At 39.6% G+C, this 22,068-nt stretch overlaps 1 long non-coding RNA gene across 1 annotated transcript; it reads right to left on the bottom strand.

Moving 5' to 3' along the window:
• Positions 1–5,363: 5,363 nt before the first annotated feature.
• Positions 5,364–21,535, bottom strand: LOC116148204 (uncharacterized). The gene is made up of 3 exons (XR_004131742.2): positions 21,403–21,535; positions 20,538–20,693; positions 5,364–5,517 (listed from the first exon to the last, which is right to left on the bottom strand). It is a non-coding gene; the product is annotated as an uncharacterized LOC116148204 (long non-coding RNA).
• Positions 21,536–22,068: the final 533 nt, after the last annotated feature.

The following is a 22,068-nucleotide window of genomic DNA, read 5'->3' as shown; positions in this document are numbered from 1 at the left end:
CTATTAAAAAATAATGAGCTATATCCACATGTACCATTCAGGAAAACTGTTCTGGGGCAAAAAACAAGTTGCAGACCAGCATGTGCAGCATAATTCCATTTTGCAATACAAAAATGTTTTTATGTATATGGATATACAGATGATAGGTACATAAGCAGATAGATAGGTAGATAGACAGACAGACAGACAGACAAAATGTTGGCAGATACATTGGGAAAGATTATGTTCATGTTACAAAAATAGGCAGAGGTAGGGATTCTCTACTATTACTTTATTATAAAATTGTAGAGTGTCGGGATTGTGTCAGTCAGTGTTCCAAGTAGAAAAGAGAAACCATTCTAAATATTTTAAGTTGGGGAAATATTTAATATAAAGAATTAAATATTTGCAAAATCATTGGAAGATCTGAAAAAGTGGATTCTTGGATGACTTCTGGGAATGGAATGACTCCTCGACCAATCAAGAAGTGACACACTGATGTCTCCTTTGAGGCCACTGTTCGAACTTCAAGTTCAAAAAACAGTATCTCACCTGACACCTGTTAGAATGGCTATCATCAAAAACAAGATATAACAAATGTTGGTGAGGACATGGAGAAATGGGAAGGCTCATGCACTGTTGGTGAGAACATAAATTGGTGTAGACATTTGGAAAGCAATATGGAGGTTCCTCAAAAAACTAAAAATAGAACTACCATATGATCCAGAAATTCCACTTCTTGTTATGTAGCCAAAGACAATAAATTATAAATGTAAATACATATACATATATAAATAGTGAAATATTATGTAGCCATAAAAAGAAGGGAATCCTGTCATTTGCAACAACATGAATGGACCTTGAGGAGATTATACTTAGTGAAATAAATCGGATAGAGAAAGATATTATCTCACTAACATGTGGAGTCTAAAAAACCCCCAAACTCATAGAAACAGAACAGACTGACGATTATCAGAGGCAGGGGTTTGAGGGACATGAATGAAGGTATAAAGAGTCTAGTTATAAGACAATTAAATTCTGGGGATATAATATAAGGCATGGTAGCTATAATTAACAATACTGTGCTGTATATTCAAAAGTTGCATAAACAAAATGAAAAGACAGCCTACAAACTGGGAGAAAATATTTGCAAATGATGTAACCAACAAAGGCTTAATTTCCAAAATATACAAACAGCTTATACAACTCAATAACAACAAGAAACCAATCAAAAAATGGGCAGAAGACCTAAACAAACATTTCTCCAAAGAAGACATACAGATGGCCAATAGGCACATGAAAAGATGACAACATTGCTAACTATTAGAGAAATGCAAATCAAAACTTTAATGAGGTACCACCTCACACTGGTAAGAATGGCCATTATTAAACAGTCTACAAATAACAAGTCAGGAGAGGGTGTGGAGAAAAGGAAGCCCTGCTACACTGTTGATGAGAACGTAAATTGGCACAGCCACTGTGGAACACAGTGTGGCATTTCCTTTAAAAACTAAAAGTAGAGTTGCCATATGATGCAGAAATCCCACTTCTGGGCATATAACTGGAGAAAACTCTAACTTGAAAAAATACATTCACCCCAATGTTCATAGCAGCACTTTTTACAATAGCCAAGCCATGGAAGCAACCTAAATGTCTATCAATAGATGAATGGATAAAGAAGATGTGGTATACGTACACAACAGAACATTATTCAGCCATAAAAAGGAATGAAATAATGCCATTTGCAGCAATATGGATGGGCCTAAGTAAAGTAAGTCAGAATGAGACAGGCAAACACTATATGATATCACTTAAGTGTGGAATCTAAAATACAACACAAATGAACTTATTTATGAAGCAGAAACAGACTCAGACATAGAAAACAAACTTATGATTACCAACAGGGAAAGGGTGGGGGGAGGGATAAATTAGGAGTATGGGATTAGCAGATACAATTACTCTATATAAAATCTATAAACAACAAGGTCCTACTGTATAGCACAGGGAACTGTATTCAATATCCTGTAATAAACCATAGTGGAAGAGAATATGAAAAATAATATATATGTGGAACTGGATCACTTTGCTGTACACCAGAAACAAACATAACACTGTAAGTCAACTATACATCAAAGAAAGAAAGAAAGAAAGAAAGAAAGAAAGAAAGAAAGAAAGAAAGAAAGAAAGAAAACTGTCAAGAGAGTAGATCTTAAAACTTCTCATCACAAGAAAATAAAATTACAACTATGTGAGGTGATGGATATTAATGAAACTTACTATGAAATCATTTTACAATATACACATATATCAAATTGTTATTGGAGAGTAGGTTCTTGTTTCAAGCAGGAAAGAATTCAAGAACAAGGCACAATAAAGTGAAAGCATGTTTATTTAGAGACATACACATTCCATAGGCAGCATGTGGTCTGTTCCAGAAGGGACAGTGGCCCCAGGATGAGGTGGTGGCTATTTTTTATGGGTTGGGTAATTTCATAGGCTAACAAATGGGAGGATTATTCCAATTGTTTGGGGGGAGGGGTGGGGATTTCCAGGAATTGGGCCTTTGCCCACTTTTTGGCCTTTGATAGTCATCCTGGGGACTGTCATGGCACCTATGGCTGTGCCATTTAACATGGTAATGTGTTACAATGAGCATATAACAAGGCTCAAGGTCTATTTGGAGTCAAATCTTCTGCCATCTTGGGCCTAGTAGGTTCTAACTAGTTTCTGTCACATCCTCAACGGCTATGCCATTCTTTTAAAGGTTGTGCCCTGCTCCCTTCCCACAATCACTAGGTTGTGCACCTTAAACTAATACAAAATTTTATGTCAAATATATCTTAATAATAATTGGAAAACAAACAAACAAACAAACAAACAAAAACCAAATAAAACCCCCACAATACGACAGTTACTATCTGAGGGTCAGAGAGTTAGAATCAAGACATAGTGGCAGCTGTTTCCTAATGCCCAAATTACTGAAGAATGGACACTGAAACACTGCCCCAAGGAAACCTCATGTTTCCTTGATTTCGTTAGGCAGCAAAAACTACCAGAAAGAGGGGAGGAAAAGGGCATCCTTCTGAGCCCTATCTTCCAGATTTCACGTAGGTTCACTGAATTGGCAGACCTTATTCACATACAGAATATGAGCTGCAAGAAAGCCTGGGAAATGTAGTGGGTAGCTTATCATCATTGCAAAGAGAGGGTGGATGGAGATTGACTGGAACAATCCACAGGATCTACCAAGGGGATTATGCATGAAGCTTATTTTGTTGTGTCTTTAAATATTTTAATATGAGCACATGCCCACAATTCATCTTAATTTAAAAGAATGAATACTAATACCCATATTTTCCCATTTTTATAAAATTAGGAAAGCACACACATCTACATGTATGTATTTGTGTGAGCTTAGAAAAATACCAAAGGGATTCAAATTTAACATGTTAAAAGTTTTCTAGGAGGGGAAGTGATTACAGGTAGTTCTTAAAAAATCATTGGCATTTTCTAGAATACATATATCCTGCTTTCTAAAAAATTAATAAATTTAATTTTCTTAGAGCAGTTTTAGGTTCATAGCAAAATTGAGCAGAAAGTACAGAGTTTCCATTTATCTCCTGCCCCAACACATGAACAATCTCCTCCACTATTAACATCCTGAACCAGAGTGATATATTTGTTATAAGTGATGTACCTACATTGACACATCATTATCACTCAAAGTCTATAGTTTACATTAGAGTTCACTCTTGGTGGGTTACATACTATGGCTTTGGATAAATGTATGATGACATGTGTCCATCATTATAATATTACACAGAATAGTGCCACTGCTTTAAAAATCCTCTATGCTCTGCCTATTTATCCTTTCCTACCCTCAAACTCCGGTCTCTGGCAACCACTGATCTTACTGTCTCCATAGTTTTGCCTTTTCCAGGAAGTCATATAGTTGGAATCATACAGTATGTTGCTTTTTCATATTGGCGTCTTTTAATTAGAAATATGCATTTAAATTTTACCTTGCTTTTAATAAAGTGAAATAAACATTAAACATGAACTAAACAGAGAAGATGACAAAACTACCCCTTGTCATAATGAATGAACTGGAACTAAACAGCAGCATCCAAATTAAAAGGTTTCGAATGTTCTTGGAAACCTATTCAAGTACAAGTTTTATTATGTTTAAATGTGAATAAGCATAACAAATCTTTTTCTTGTTATAAAATCTGTACATTTAACTTTTGGAGGTTCCATTCTAAATCTTAGGAAGAATATTTACATGTGTTTGTCTCCCAAAATATAATTTTTTTCCTGTAAAAATTTGAAATATTTTTTATAGCTTTGCTTTCAAAATTATTTAACTAAAAGTAACCTTTTAAATTTAGGTTTGGCTATATTCTTTGCACAATCATTTGTCATACTTGGGAAATTTTGGGAAGGGGAAAGTTATCCCTCTGAATAATTAAGTTAAAAAATTCAGTTAAGTTTTCAATTTTAATAAAAGTTATTTTCAAAGGGAAATTTATTATAAACCAGGAAATTGTTTTGAAAGTTTTGTTATTGTTTGTACCAGCCATATACATTTATACTGAATTCTTTGGAGAAGGTATTGATAAGAGTTTACAAATTAAAGCTTGATTTATTATTTAATTGTATAGAAAAAAAGATATTTTCAGAAAGGATAAGTATCTAGAAAGGGTGAATTGATTAAATTCTTATCTTAATAATTGATAGAGGGGCCACAAACTTGACTTATTTAGCAATTTGTAAGAGCCTGCATATTCTCAATAAATAACTGTAAGGCAAAACTGTTAAAATTTTTATGGCATATAACAAGCATACTGAAATGAAGATGATCTTTGAGATTGATTAAAGAAAGTTGATTGTGGAGACTGACTCATTTGAAATTCTCTATTCATGTGGATGTAATGAAAATTATAACGTAGGTAGTAAAATAAACCACTAAAAAATTATAACTTTGGTGGTAAAATAAAGAACAACATCATTACTACTTTTCTTTGTTGAAGACAAATTTCTTTGGCAAGCATTTTCCTAAAACAGTAAAATGAACTGGTCAGTGGACCAGCAGGTGTTTTAGCTGAAAAAAATGACAAAAGTTATTTCATTTCTCAGTAATAAAATATGCTAATCAAAATTTCCACCAAGTACAAGTTGTAAATGTTGGCACATCATTGGCAGTTTTCTGGTATCTCACTTAGATGATCACTTTGACATAATAATCAAACATTAAAACAAATACAGCCTCTCTCCTCACAAAACACAAACCCACCACCACCAAAAGCTGATTCTACCTGTATCCACATGAGTGAGCCCAGACTCTTGAAATATTATGATAGCAAGACAGACAAGAGCAATCACCTGGTTGCCGAATCTGATTTATCAAGTGTCAGTTCAGTTCAATTCAGTCCAGATATTAAAAGTGACACGCTCAGTACATCAACTTCTCACCTGCTGGGCAGCAAGACAGGTGGGACACGGTCGGGTTGTTTAATGCAATTTTGAGCAATTTAAAACCTAAAATGAATATGAAAAAAATCAATATAATAGAAATTAGAGTGAAAATATGCACTCATTTTAGACTAAAACACCAAACTGGTAAGACATTTCATATTTGTGGCAGTTTTGCTTCAGGATGCAATCCATGGTCTCCTGAGGGATATATGCTTACTCTGATCTGTTTTAAGCTTTATTTGTGTGTGTACAAGCAAAGTGCTCTGGGTTGGGTGTTCTGAAGCCAAAGCTGAGAAAATTAGTCTGAAGTGAGCCAACAGTCAAGGGGCAGGGTATACATAAGAAGTAAGATTAATGGCCAAGAGAAGGGAAATAGAAATAACCAGCTGGGATGGAGAAGCAGCCCACAGGAGTTAACAGTATAAGGAAAATACCCTCCCCTATCACCCTGCTATACTTATTTCTTGTCCTGAGATTGGGCTATTTTTTTTTAAGAATACTTTTTTGGTTTGTTTTTGTTTTGAAGTATAGTTGATTTACAATGTTGTGTTAACTTCTGGTGTACAGCAGAGTGATTCCCACAATTCCCAGAGTGTCCCACAATTCAACATATATATAATACATATATATTCCTTTCATAATCTTTTTCATTACAGGCCATTATAAGGTATTGAATATAGTACCCCATGCTATACGGTAGAATCTTGTTGTTTATATATTTTATATATAGTAGTTAGAATCTACAAATCCTGAACTCCCAATTTCTCCCTTTCCACTCCCTTCGCCCACCTGGTAACCATAAGTTTGTTTTCTAAGTCTGTGAGTCTATCTCTGTTTTGTAAATAAGTTTATTTGTGTCTTTCTCTTTCTTCTTCTTTTTTCTTTAAGATACCACAAGTAAGTGGTATCATATGATATCTGTCTTTCTCTTTTTGGCTTACTTCACTTAGTATGACAATCTCCAGTTCCATCCATGTTGCTGCAAATAGCATTATTTCATTCTTTTTATGGCTGAGTACTATTCTCTTACCACAACTTTTTTACCCAGTCATCTGTTGATGGATGGTTATGTTGCTTCCATGTCTTGGCTATTGTAAACAGTGCTGCTATCATGTGCTATGATTATATTTGGAGTTTGGACCCATAGGTAAGACCCACACAAAAGTAGAATCTTGATTCTCCCACAAACGTCTAGGTATTTCCAGTGCCAATTATTATGGGAAGAGGATAATTAAAAAAAATTTTTTTGGAGGGGGACTGAGGTAATTCAGTTTATTTTATTTACTTACTTTATGTTTGTTTGTTTAATGGAGGTACTGGGAATTGAACTCAGGGCCTCATGCATGTTAAACAGACACTCTACCACTGAGCTACACCTCCCCCCAAGAGGATAATCTTAATTCACAGGAAGATGAAGGTGGAGCTTAGCAGGAAGGAGAGGGAACTCATTCCTACCTTAGGCCCTTGCTCTTTTGGCCTAGACTTAGGGGAGGATAGAAATGTGTTAGGGTATTCCTTGGTTCTTGCCTGAGGGTATCCCTTGAGTTGGGAGATCTTCTTGGGTTCCTAGATCCCATTCCAATGTGTGCATGGTAGAGGGGTTCCCCACACCAACAACCAATGCTCTGGACACCAGCTGAGTGTCCCACAATTCAACTCAGTTCTGCTCAAGTCTGAACTATAGCTGGCGACAGCATCATATCCTACAGGTTAAGGGGTCAGTCCTAGAAGACTTCCTCCAGCCCTCTTCAGACACCAAGCACAAGTCCTGGCTGTTACCTGCATTTCTGATCAATTGACTATAAATCAGAGGTTCCCACGACCTCCTCCTTAAATTTGATTTGCTTCAGTGGTTGACCTAACTCAAAGAAACAAATTAACTACTAGTTCACTGGTTTATTATAAAAGGATATAATTCAGAATGGCCAAATGGAAGAGATGCACAGGGCAAGGCACGGGGAAGGACATGCCCTCTCTAGGCATGACACTCCCCGACAATCTCCATGTGCTCACCAAACTGGAAGCTCTCTGAACCCAGTCCTTTGGGAGTTTTATGGAAGCTTCATTACATAGGGATGATTGACTAAATCACTGGCCATTGGTGACTGAACTCAACCCCCAGTTCCTTCCCCAACCCGTGAGGTCAAGGTGTGGGACTGGAAGTGTCAACCCTTTAATCACACTCTAGCCCCACTGGCAACTAGCCCCCATCCCTAGGTGGGGGTCCAAAAACTCACCTTATTAACATAACAAAAGACAACTTTACTGTTCACATCAGGAAATTGCAGGGTTTTAGGTGCTCTGTGCCAGAGATAAAACAAAACCAATTATGTATTTCTTATTATAAATCACAGTATCACAGAAATAGGTTGAGGCCATTCAAAGAGCAGAAGCCAGAACCTGTAGGCTCTGAGAACAGTCATAATTAGGAACCAGATCTAATAACTTTGAGGGTTTTTTTTGTTATCTTTGAGAATTCAGTAGTGTTCTCCTAAATATAACAGTATGGGCTTAGTTATGGAGAATTGAGGGAACGATTTATGTCCATTTTAGGGGGTTTAGTCAAAAGTGGGAGAGAGGGAGCTCTGAGATCACTAGGCAGTGGCAATAGAGAGCCTCTTGGGAATATGAATTTCAGGGAACCAGAACTGGAGCTACCAAACCCAGTGTCCTTTCATACAAGTAGATTTTTTTTTTTTTGTGGTCTTTCACTCTAAGGGATTTGAAGAGATGAGAAGCACGATAGACTGGCAGAACCACTTGAAGTGTCAGGGCAGAAAAACTAGGAAGAAGCAACCAAAGGACGGAAGACTGTTATTTGGAGGTTTGGGGCAATTATTTATTTATTAACTATCTCTTACTCTTTGCTCTGACAAAAACTAGTCAGTTAATGTCTCTTGATGTAGGGGGCTGATAACACTGTCTGGCATAAAGTGAAATAAGATATTTGCTGAATAAATGGATTGAAGAAATGAATGAATATGACGGAGCCTTGGTCACTGTAGCACACAGATGAGGAAAACACACCAATAACTATGTTCCAGTGAGATATGTGTTGTAACAGATCAGTAAATAATGACCTAGAGGAGTTAAGAACTAATAGAGGGGCTTATTTGTCCTTTGAAATGAGGGAGGAAAAAACTGTGAATGAAATGCAGGTCAAGGATGTATTCAGGGGTGGTGATATTTTGAATAAAACCTGAGGACAAATACATTTTTTCCTGGTGGGGAATATTTGAGAAAAAAATGATAATGAGCAGGACCTGCTGCTTAACATAAATGAGTCAATATTTTGTGGTCAGCTTACAGTGAAAGTCTTGAGGCTCTGAGACGTCACTTTTAGATCACTGCACTTCGTCCAATTGTGAGTAGAGGACAATATGGACAATGCAAGAGAAGGGTTCATATCACAGCTTTAGAACGTTCCACAGGAAGGTTAGAAGATAGAAAACCATAATTGTCTGCAATTCTTAACTAAAACTTTATGTAAATCTTGGGGATCCTGGTTGTCAGAGAAGATATCTTGCTTTTGTGCCTGTGGTTTAGAAATAGTCAGGGATAGAAAGTTGGGACTAGGGAAATAAAAACAAGTGGTCTAATGTAAAATTAGAGCAAATTATAGCTTTCTTACATAGCAGAGGCTGTAAAATGGGATTAGAACATGTCTAATGAAATAGAGGAAGAACCAGCAGGAATTATTCTGCCTGAGGACTATCGGTTTTACAGAGAAGAGATGGCATTTGCTTGGCATATTTGGGGAAAAACTGGAGATGGGAGGATAGTTTAGTATGTATGTCAGATTCCTGTTCGGCCCCATTGAGCCATTCTTGAGCATCTTGGAGATTTGGGGTGATAGGCAGAAGCCAACTAAGCTGTAATTTTGAAGGACTCATCCAGATAGGGAGGACAATCAAAGCAGATTTGGTCTTCCATTGAACTGGGTAGAGATCAATTTCCCCTATTTCATGGGAAAAGAGCAAAACGTTGCTGCCTTGAGGACTGAAGAGAGAGCACCAAACCTTGGCACATGGTAAGGGTGGCTTCAGAAGCCCTAGGGATAGCATCCCTGGAATAAACACTGGGCTTTTCACAGAGAGCAGTGCTGGCAGTGATAAGGAGAGAGGGTTTGTGAGCTGCAGAAAAGTGAAGGACAGTGAGTCCAAGGGGAGAGTAAACTCCTATGAGCACCACCATGGACCCTCCAACATAACTGAACGTAACTCTGGGGTTAAGGGAAGGGCCAAGAAGGCTTTCAGATAGTGTGACTCAATTCTCTTTCCCAGGTTGATGAGGTCTGGGAAAAACCAGATGTTGCAGAAAAAAATCGATAGAGAATGAGCACTCCCAGGCTTTCTTTTGAGCAGGTGCATAAGCACCTACTGAGACTTGATAACCAAGTCATCAAATAAAGAAGTAAACCAAATCGCATGGGGTTTGGAATATCTGGGGACTGAAGAAAGAGCATCTAGATGTGACCAGAACAGACATTAGTTCATTACCTTTTAGGGATTAAGGGTTCTCCTATTCTTCAGTGAGGTGAAACAGAGAGGCAAATCATTACACGTGGTCTAACCCAGAAGGCCAAGTAATTATAATCAATAAACATATTGTTCTCATTATAGAATGTGGGTTCAGTCACTGTCGGTGGACTCATCTGTTATTTTTCTAAAGATTTTTGATGAAGATCTTCCAGGTATTCTTGTATTAAGAGAGCTTGACAGAATGGATCCAGATTTTTAGGTTAAAATAATGGTGTCCAGAGAGAATAACACAGGTAATAAGAACCATTGATAGAACTTTGTCATTGTGAGGCTTATTTCTCTCTGGGTATGCCACTGTTAGTTTGAATGACTGCTTATTACTTCATCCATCACATAGATGTAGTATAAATCACTAAGCCATCCATTTATGTAGTGAATATAAATCTTTTTCAATAAACTCAGGTGAGCAAGTAATGCCACATCTCTATTTGCTTTAAATCAAATTAAATAAGTCTCTGGGCTTATGTCCCATAAAGTTACTAAACACTCTAACTGGGTCATTATTGGGGTTCCCTTTCTAATGATCCAAGGTCAAGTAAAGGTTCCAAAAGGCTTACATTAACACTCATAAATCAGGAAGACCCACTGGGTACTGTGGAGACGGCCACTGATCAAGATCTCCTGGACCGTGAAGTCTGCAACTCTGCTACTGCTGTCACATAGACCACAGGCATCTTGGTCCAGGTTGGGAGTCCTAAGGACGTAGATATATACTAGATGTATACCTTGCAACCATCCTCTCAGAGACTCTGCTCCCTCTCCAGAGGGCTGCCAGATAGTGGAGCCAGGGTCCCTGATACACACTGGACCTACCAGTCTTTACCCTCCTCCTAGCCTGGGGTTCTTTTCATTCTCCATGGATGCCTCCACGGGTCTACCTCTCTCAGCTCCCAGCATGAGCTCTGCAGGAGATCAGGGTTTTGATGAATACGTGTTCAATAAGAGATTATTTCCAACAGCATTGGTTGCTTGCTGTTACAAACCTTCCCCGGCCACAAGGAAGCTTTATGCTACTTGTTTAGAATAGGATACGTTCAGGAACAGCAATAGCAAATTACTACCTCAGGGGGTATCCCTGCATTATTTATTCAGTACTGATCTACACCTAACTATATAGCAGGCTCCGGTCTAGGCACTGAGAACATAATAGTGCACGTGACATAATACATAATAGTGCCTTATCCCCATCTTCAAGGATGTTGTTGTAGTGGACAATAAGCACAAGTCAACAGCCAACAACGACACAGCTGATAAACTTGGGAGAGTCACCTTATCTAAAGGTGGGAGGTACAGAAGTTATTCTTTGAGGATGTTTCATTTGAGTTGAGATTGGAAAAAGAGAGTTAGCTGGTAGGTCAGTCAGAATGAACAACATGTGCAAACACTGGGGGCAAAAGAGACACCAGCATGTTTTAAGAATTGAAAGATCAAACAACCTGTGATGCTGGGGGTCAAGGTGCGGTGTGGAGAGAAATGAGGCTGGAGGATTAAACATGGCTCTGATCAGTGAAGAGCCAGCCATGCACGTGAAGGTCTTTAGAGTTAAGGGGGTTGGCTACTTCACACCCATTCCAATCTCATTTTTTTCTTTTCTTACTTCCCTATTATGACTGGAAAATTAAAACACAGGGAGCTAATAATATGCTTTAATTGTGAGAGTTGATGTTTTTGTTTCAGAATGATTGTTCCAGCTCCTTTGTGAAAACTGCTTTGGAGGGGGACATGGGGAGCTGCGAGGACACAAATAAGAGGGCTGTCAGAAATACAGGTGGGAGATATGGCAGCTGGTGTACGTCTAAGGAGGTAGTGCTGGAGACACAGGTAGATCTGAGAAGTGCTTAAGGGGGAGGAGTTGACCAGGTTAGGAACACAAAGCAATTGAAAGGTTTCTGGCTTGAATCAGTAGACAGAGTGAATATTTACCTCTCTAAATAATGCTGGGGTTAAAAAAGCTTTTTAATATATTGAATAATTCCTGTAAACTGGTAGATAGAATGAATTTTCCCCAAGTTTTCAATTATGACCATAGAGATTTAGAGCCCCAGGAATGCCTGAAATTTCTAATAAAAAAAATGGTCATTTTCCCAGCTTGGAAATGATCCTGTTCCTTTAGCCATCCCCCCCACCCTCCCCTCAAACAAAACCTACAGAGGCAATTTTGAAAAATATTTCACACATCAGCTGGTATCTGGAGTCAAGGCTGTCTGAGACACGCAGATCCTGAGAACTCAGCCATGGAATCCTCACCATAGCGAACAACAACAGGAAGAGTGAAGCTGGCAAAGCTCTCGCTGTTTCCCAGTGCTCATCAGTCCACCCAGGCTTCGCCCAGCAGTCTACTTGCAGCCCCAGCCTATGCCCGAGATCAGGTCTATCGGGCTGTGACTTTGAAAAGCTTTATGTGGGCTCAGGAGAGGGTGAGTGGAGCTGAGAACACTCAGAATTGTGGGGTGAGGAGGTGGAATAAGTCTCTAGTTTCCAGTATTTTCCTCGATAAATATAGTAAGATAATTCAATTCCCTATTTCTGCCTTTTATTTCCTTCCACAGACATAGGTACAAAAAGCTTCTGCATTCTCATAACAGAGAGATGGAGGGGGGAGGGGAGGGAGAAAGAGAGAGAGAGAGAGAGAAGAAGGAGGAGGAAGAGGGGAAGGAAGAGGGGGAGGGGAGGAGGGAGGAAAGGGGAAAAGAGAAATCCTATGAAACCAGATGAGCACAACTAAGGAAACCAATGATCTTCACCAGTCAATCCAGGTCTATACTGTCTGCCTGGGGGTGCGGCCTCTTTTCGTGGTCCCTGGGCTCAAGCTAGTAAGACTCCCTCCCGAGGGAAAAAAACTGATGTCTATGGCATGCAGTGAGTGGGAGGGCAGCCCTTTCCCAGGTTTCTAGGCCATTCTTGCTTTGCGGCACATCCGTGAGAGTTGAGTCCCTTTAGGGGTTGTTGAGCTCTGGGTGGGTGGGAAGCCCATGGTGAGGCGATGTCTGGAGAAAGGATTCTATGTGGGGACAGAGGTAAGCATCTTTCTTGGGCAGAAGCAGATCTTTTTGTGGGGAATGGTCTTTGATAAGAACCAGTCCGTGGTGGGAAACACTGGAGATGTGAACATGTGAGACTTTGTGTCGTCACGAGGAGAGATTAACAATGTCTATCATGGTGGGCCTTCAGCCCTAATGTCCTGGACTGGGGGGCACAAATGTATGGGATTCACAGTGGAGGGTTCACCAAGCCCCAGCTGCAGTCGTGGGGCTGTGATCCTCTCTGACAGCAGCGGTTCTGAGCATGCCCACTGGGGATGACACCTCACCAGCTTCAAAGCCTCAGACTCTCAGGACTTTTTTGCCTTTATACCCTCAGGTGATGCACCGTGGACACTGGAATCCTCTCTCTGTTCTTCACTGACATCAACAAATGCACATTTCTTTGTAAGTGAAAGGTAATTTATAGGATGTGCTTTTTTTCATAAGGAATCAAAATTATGGAATTTATTTTTTACATTGAAAAGGATTTTAGGTAAAATCCAGCATCCTTATTATATTGGTTTTCTATTGCTGCTGTAACACAGTATCACAAACTTAGCGGCTTAACACAGCACCAATATAAATTTATTATCTTACAATTTTGGAGATCAGAAGTCTAAAATGGGTGGGTCCACAGGGCTGTGTTCCTTCTGGAGGTGTTGGGGTTGGTCAGTTTCCTCACCTTTTCTAGCAGCTAGAGACCGTCTACATTCCCTGCCTGGTGGCTCCTTCCTCCATCTCTGGAGACTGTGACATAGCATTTTCCCTTCTCTCTGACCTCCTGCCTTCCTCTTATAGGAACCTTTGTCATCACATTGAGCCCTCCTGGATACCAGTATAACCTCTCCATCTCAACATCCTTAACTTAGCTGCAAAGGGAACAGATTCACAGGTTTCAGGGATTAGGACACAGGCAGCTATTCAGCCTACCACACTGATTTTATAGAAGATACAATGGAGACCTCAAAGAAGAGGAATTAAAAAAAAAAAACTCATAGGGTTTGTCTGGGCCACTATCTGTCAATGTGGCATTTTTGTCTGAATGGTGGTGGAGAGATTAACTCTATGCTGGGTGTATGGCTTGGTGAGTGGAGCACTGGGAGCCAGCAGCCCGACACCCTCAGTGGGACACCCAAGTGCAGTGAACATCCTGCACAAGTATAGTGTGCCTTGGGGCTGGTGAGTGTCTGTACCGGAAATAGAATGCTGGCCTTACAATATTCTATTCCCATTCCCCCAGGCTCACCTCTTCACAGCTATGACTCTGAGTCCAGGGATCATCGCAAAAGAGCTGGCTCAAGGACTTCAGGGCATGTACTAAAATGTTCTGTACTCCTAAAGTTATCAGGCCATGCTGCCGTTCAACCCTGCCTCTGAGTACCGTCCACTCAGCTCATATATGCCAGACTTCTTCTTTTATTGATAATATTTCAATAATCCTCTTTCTGTTCCGTTTCATTGTGTCCATAAACATGTACATCCAAGTCAGCGTGCCTGTCTTTTAAGTGTGGACTGCTTGCATCTTGCTTTATAGCACCAATAGTCTTAGCCACCTCTAAAATGGCAAGACATTTTGGTTCTGAGTTTTTTATTCTCTGGGGCAATGTTACCTTTCTATACCGTTATTATCAAGGGGCTTTAAACAGCCTTGACTGAAATGAGAATTCCTCTAAATCAGCATTGTTCAGCAGAACTTTCTGCCATCATGGAAATACTTCACTCTGCTGTCCAATACGGTAGCCACCAGCCATATGTGACTACTGAGCACCTGATATGTGGCTAATGCGACAGAGGAATTGAATTTTAAATTTCACTTAATTTTAATTAATTTAAATTTAAATAGTCACATGTGGCTAGTGGCTACTGTATTGGGCAGCATAGATCTAGACTCTTCCCCTGAGATAAAGGAGAGTAAGTGTAGGATGTAGGAAAGGGTATTATTAATCACAAAAGCTTGTAATTAAGAGAACAAAGGAAGTAGAGGTCTTCAACGGAATAAAAAGAGAAGAAAACCTGGGAAGGTTAAAAGATTGTCTTCCACTGAGCCCTGGACCTAATTTTGTCTTGTTTCTACCAGAGGGCAAATAAGTTGTTATCAAATAGTTTAATGTATTCTGGTGCAACTCTTTAGAAGTGTGTGCTTTATGCTTTTATTCCTTCCTTTGTGTTCAGTATTTTCCTTATGACTCATTTTCTCCTTTATCTTTTTCTCTTTGTCTTGAATAGCAGTGAGTTGATCCATACTTGCTATTTAGTTAAAAGGAAAAAGTACATCCCGAACATCTTTTGATTCTGTTCCTGTGCATTAGTAGTAAGGCTTCAGTAGTATTCTTTCTCTTGGGACTGTTGAGTTCAGTGAACTAAAGGCACTCTGGGAGCACTATGCTTGGAGTGGCATTTTATGTATTGTTAGTTCAAAATTGTGCCCAGGATGGTAGAGAGGCCTTGCGCTTAAAGAAAGAGGACATACAGCATTGGGAGAATGTTTGGGATTAGGATACATGTCTAGAGTGTTTATCAATTAGAAGCCTGTGCTTTCTCTGAGAAAGTTAAACGTGGCTTCTGCTGAGAGATAAAGAGTGTGTGCTGTGGCCTGTCCTCAGAGGATGGGGGAGGTCAGTGTCTGGAGGAGGTCCTAGGACTGATAAAGGGGACCCAGGATGAATTAACAAAAGAGAGATCTTGGTAGGAGACAGGAAAACAAGGGGGAGTGGTCACTCTCCTAAATTTTTGCAGGAGGGAGTGCAGAATTATATGCACTTGGTGTCAACAGGGCAGGATGACCTTCGGTCAGTAGCACCTGGTAGGAGCTCAATTCACGTCAAGCTGCAGGAAGCAACAGAAGAGTAAGGGAGAGAAAAGAGAATGGTGATAAGGAACCAGAGAGGCAAAATGATGGGGATAATTATTAGTGTGGAAGATGCCTAGTATCATTTCAGCTCCACCCACCAGGAAAAACACTGGGCACTCAAAGGAGGGCAAGAGAAAGGAGGCCCTTCCTAGAGGTATCAGTACAAGACATGAGGGGATACTGACAATGGGTTGCTTTCTCTGACATTTGTCATACAGAGGAGATAAGCAGCTGCCTGCAGGAGATTACTGCGGTGGGAATCCCCACTGTAAACGTGTCCTGCGCACCCAATACATAAAAGACTTTGTAAGTTACAGATGAGTAAGAGGATATGATGTCTCTATGAGGAAATGCTAAGAATGAGAGCAAGGAAAACTGAAATGGTTTCTGAATTTTTCAGGAAATCCTTCACTCTTTTATCTACTCACCCACTGTGGGTTCACCTCCTTTGAGATCCACTAATCTCAGTGAGAGTGACCTCCTCACTCTGCAGAGTTTACCAGGGTTCAGGCAGGAGGACTGCTTTTCTAAAAGTCATGTGGTGAGTCAGATTCAGATGTGGGTCTCATATCTTACTCAGTGATTTTTCCTTATCTTAACCCACTAACGTTTTGTGAATTGTAGGGACAGCTTTATTTGTGAGTTGCTAGGAAATTTAATATAGTTTTCAAATTATCCATTCTTTTCACTGAGATCCTTAAAGAAAATGGTTGTTTGAAAGATTATTACTTCAGTTTAAATGATCTCATAAGATATTTACTGGCCCTGTTTATACTTCCCACATCTACTTGAAACTCTAACGTCCAAAATCTCACAAATAAGGGAAGTAACACTTCCTTTAAATTTTAATGGATATATTTACATTTTATCCAACTAACATATGCTTGTAATTAAAAAACAAAATAGTGCAGAAGAGTTTTAAAGAAAAGCAACAGTCCTTTGCCTTACCATTCCACCCCTAGTCCCACTCCACAAAGGCAATCGCTTTTAAACTTTTCAAATTATTTATGTTTTTATGGAAGTAGCCTCTATTCCTCTAAAAAAAGTCTTACATCACTATTTCTTATTTAGTCAATTTTAGACATTATCTATAGACTTCCTCTTATGATGGAGGTGGAGTCAGCACATATTCCTTTCTTCGAATGAAGGGGTATCACCATTGTAGTTAGTCTATTGGCTTCTTTGTAACATTTAATTTCATTCTAGTCAGCAGAGACACCACACACAGTATCTCTTTACTCTCCATTTTACATTTTACAGGATGAAAAAATCAGTATTTCTACACTTTCTTTTACTTCTTTCCTCCCCTTTTCACTTCCTCTTCTACATTTTCAGATCACTAAATGGAATAGCATTTATAATCTATTAACATAATTATGAGCTTTGTCTACAGATTGATTCTAAAAGCTGAAACTCAGGAGTGTTTACATGATTACGACTTTGTGAATATTGTTCACAGCAGAGCCAAATTATATTCTATGATTATATTTCCCTTCTAGGTTTTTTTTTGGGGGGGGGGTCTAACTGCATTTTTTCTTGTATTGTCTTTGTAGCAGCAACAATATTGTCAAACCAAAGGCTCCTCTTTATTCTCCTCACCTCTGCCTGATCTACTGGTACCTTTTTTTGTAGCCAACTATCTTTTCTTGCTAATCTGGGCTGATTACTCTTAGGATGGTGATATACTGGCTATCAAATTCTAAGCTGAAAAACACTTTTTTTGCTTTATTACTTTGAGGGTTTTCTCTTTTAAAATTCATGCTGATTTGCTAAGTATGATGCCAACTTGCTCCTCATTAGTGACTGAACTGTTTTTCTCTAAGGGAAATTTTTAGGAAAATCTCTTTACCCTTGGTGTTCTGAAATTTCAAGAATTTGAGTAGATGTGGTGATTTTTGTCTTCATTCATTGTATTGCACAATTAGTGGACCATCATAGTCTGGAAAACTGTTCACCTAACCCTGGTAATTTCCTACATCAGTTCTTTAATAATTACCCACTCTTTGTTTCTTTCTAGAATTCATATTGATTGGATATTGGAACTTCCTGGCTGATCTGTTTAAGACTTTATTTTCTGTCTTTTTGTGTTTAGGTTCTATTTTCAGAGAGATTGTCTTCACTTTATATTTCAATTCTTTATTAATATGTGGCAATTATATATTTCTATTTCTAAGTGCTTTTTGGGAGGTTCTCCGATTGCTCCTTTTTCATAACACTCTTATTGGAGGAGGTCATCAAGAGGATGTGACGGCCAGTCAATCCAAGAGCAAGTCCTGGGAAATGGGAGGCTCCTCACCCCTCCCCTGCTCTTGCACTCAGAGCCATTTTCAAGGATGTTGCCTGGAGAGAGCAATGTGTTGCTGAGACCATTTGGACTGAATATGTGACTGAACCCTGTTAAGGCCTCTATATAAACTTTTTAAGATTTTGGTGAAAAGGTGTGGAGATTTACTCATCTTATGGACGCCCAAGACAGGACTCACATGCATAAATTCCCTTATTAAATCTGCCACCTACCAATCTGGAGTGGTCTACCTCTTCAGTCTCTCCTTGCCCTCCTAGTTCGGGGGTCAGTTTTGGATTTCACTTAGGGAACTCCGGAGGTTGGCACCCAATGCACACCTTCTCGTTGTATACGATTACAATGTCTGAGGATATTGGAGTTTTCTTTTTAAGTTCTCTTCTGCTTCCTAAATAATCTGTGCTGCCTCTAGAGTTACTTTTCTCCGTTTTCTCAATCTTCTGTTACATCCTGCATTTCTTCCCAAATACATAATGACACTTGGTTATGCATCATATTTATAAGTAAGACTATAGAAAAAGTCGTGTGTGTGTGTGTGTGTGTGTGTGTGTGTGTCTATTGGTGGGCATTCTTCTTTGGATGAGTGTGTGGGGAGCTTGCCATTAATTAGGCTGGGGATCCTTAAGTAACACAATGTAAAGGGCCCGCCAGACCTTTGGGACCCTGGGGCCATGACTAGCTCCCTTTGTTCTATTTTGGTCAATTTCTTTTAGAAAAGTGCCCATTGTTTATGTATTGATTTTTGGCTTGGATGTAAAGTACTTATCTGCCAACTATTCTGGTCAAACCCACTAAGGAAGAATTGCTGGGGGTGATGCTTTTAACAGTTTTCAGGCTTTAGTTCCCACTGCCTGTGGTTCCCAGAGTTTCAGAGGCAGATTTGGTGTTTTTCTAGGTTCTCCTGGGTAGATTTTCTTCCTCCCTGGCTCCTTAGCTCCCTTCTCCTCCCTCATCTATTCCAGGCTATGGGTTTCTTTTTTTGCCCAGATCCGGAATCTTTCATTTGCTTTTTTCTCTTCCAGAAATGTTTAGAAATATTTCACTTGCTAATAGCTTCCCCCCTGCTCTCGATTGTTGTGAATTTATATCATTTTTGTTCTTTTAACATCTTTTTAACGTGGCATTGGGAGACAGAGAGATGATCATTTTTGCAAAGTTTGCAATTTTGAACCAGAAAATCCTCTATATTTCTTACTCCCACTGAGACAGGAGGGAAATGGGCAGGGCAAATTAAAAGAATGACACAGCAGTTAGCACCAAGATGGTGGAAGATTCATCTCCCAGGTTTTGTTAAACTGGAGCTTCAATATAAGCTTATTGTAACACAATAGCATGCTAAATGGTACTCCCACAGGTGCCATGACAGTTTCAAGGCTGACCATAAAAGGTTAAAAAATTGGTGATGCCCCAATTCCTGGGAATCCCAGCCCCTTCCCCAAAGTAGTTGGAATAATCCTCCAGCTTGTTAGCATATGAAGTTATTGAGCCCATAAAAACTAACAACCTTGCACCTCGTGGCCTTTGTCTTGCCTTTTGAGATGACCCGCATTTTGTATATGGAGTGTGTACCTACTTTTACTTTAAACTAACCCCACCCACCCCAACCCCCTGCCTTGTGGTCTCTCTGGTCTGAGATGGCCTACACTCTGCCCATGGAGTGCACATCTCTCTGAATAAATCTACTTTTACTCCACTATGGCTCACTCTTGAACTCCTTCCTGTGCAAAGCCAAGGACCCTCACTTAGTGGGGTGCATCCCAGGGACTCACCTAGGACCTGGGACATGACTGTCCTCTCATGCCCCATTTTTCCTGATCACCACCATTTGATATTTTAAAGATTTTCTGCATTACATTTATTTAGTATAGGTATACATATATGTACATATTACAAAATTCAAGAGGCCCAAAAGGGTCAACAGCAAATTTAAGTCTCTCTCTCATCCCTCTTCCTTAGGCAACCAGTTTCTTGTGTGTCCTTCCAGAAATTTTCTATGCAAACATATATTTTTAATTAAAAAAATGGAAGCAGAAGCATAAAAACACACTGATTCACACTTTTCTTTTTGCACTTACCAATATCTTGGAGATCGCTGCATATTGGTATAGCATAGAGCTTTTTAAAAGTTATTTTTAATCCTCCCTCATGCTAGAAACTATCCAGATTCCAGCTGGCCTGTGCCTAGGATTCATATCAAGGGTCTGAAAGTGACATCAAGGTAAACATTGACAATATTTTCCTGCCTGAAATACGAACTCATTATTTCCAGTGAGCTGCTGAAAACATATTTTTAAAGAGAAAGTACTGATTATGTCCCAAACATGAGGTTATTAACTGGAAATCTCCCTAGAATACCTTCATCTCACCTTGGAAAGAAAGATAGGCTCCTTTTTGCTGTGTCACCTTTACAACATCACTCATCCTTGATCAGTTAGGTATCCTGAGTTGAGGTGCAGGTGAATGTTGGAAGGACGGGAAAAAATGTGTCTTTAGCTGCCAGCATTTATTTTCAGTCTTTATCACTGCATGTAAATGGGTATAAAAAACATAAATTCCAGATATAAGCTGTTGTTAGGAAGGCACCAACAAAGAACCTCCTCTATACTAGAACAATTGAAAGAAAAATCACCATTGAGTACATATCATATCAATTTTGGAATAAATCATGTTGATATTATCAAATTGGAACAGAGAAATAATCTGGTAATATATAAAGTAAAAAAAATTTAATTTCTGCGAAGTGTTTCACTAATGAATACACTGTAATTTACTTAACATTCCCTTACTATCTTTTAACTTCCCCTTCAATCTTTTGCTTTTATAAACGAAGCCACAATAAATTTCCTTTTATACACAGTACTTTACACACAAATAAGTACATTTGTGATAAATCCCTAGGTGTAAAATAAATGGTCAACTGCCATCTTTATTGGGGTGTGTGTGTATTAATTAACGCTCTCGCCAACAATGTGAGAAGCTGCCTGTGTCTTCAAACCTGGGACCACCATACCAGTTAAGATCCAAATCAATTATTTAAACAGGTTCATATAAAAAATTAAGTAAGTATAAAGTTATTAAGAAGAGAATTATGAAGAGAATACTTAACTATCAGACACAGAGCAACAGCGAAAATCAGCTGCCGTCTCTTAGGCTGTAAGAGCAAGTGAAGAGGTTGAAAGAATTACAACTTGGCGGCTTAGAGGAGGGCGCCCTCAGTACTGAAATGCATACCTGTTTGGAGCAGGATTTTCTTCAGCCGGTGCGGTGAGCTTGGCGTAGGGACTCCATGGGCCCGGACCAGGCTTCTGAGGAGGGAACGCTAATTGGTAAGTGATGGCTCACTGAGAAGGGGAAGGTCAGGCTGACTTGCAAGCTTCGGAAAAAAGGCAAACTGGATTCAGCTGCCGCAGCAGCTTAAGCACCCACGCCTCAGGTGAAAGGAGTTGCTCGGTCACGCGGACCGGAACAGGAAGCGGAGGGGGCGGAGCTAGTCCCTTCTTCCGCGTTCAGCGTCCGTCTTCGCCTGCAGTGTGGAGGCGTCTCTCCTGCCGGCAGAGCCTCGGCGGGTGGGCGTCTGCGTAGCGGCAACGCGGTGTGTCCCAGTTCCGGCGTCGCAGAGTCTGGAAAGGTGGGCTTGGAGTCGGAAGACGCTCGACACCTCGCGGAGATGCCCGGTGAGTTCTCAAACTTTCTGCTCATTGTCGACGTGGCAGGTGAAAACTCAGAGCTTCTTGTAGTTTTGATTAGCATTTTTTCTTATTGGAAATGAGGTTGAATACCTCTTAATTTTTAGAAACGTTTGATTTTCCTTTCTGTGAACTATCTTTTGATATCTTTTGTTCATTCTTGTTTCCTTTGGTCGTCGTCTTTGTTTCTTCTACAAGAAAGAAATTAGGC

The sequence above is a fragment of the Camelus dromedarius genome, chromosome 23 (assembly GCF_036321535.1).
Source record: "Camelus dromedarius isolate mCamDro1 chromosome 23, mCamDro1.pat, whole genome shotgun sequence".
Classification (NCBI taxonomy): Eukaryota; Metazoa; Chordata; class Mammalia; order Artiodactyla; family Camelidae; genus Camelus; species Camelus dromedarius.
The sequence above is the reverse complement of the archived record's forward strand: the minus strand, read 5'-3'. Positions and strand labels throughout refer to the sequence as shown.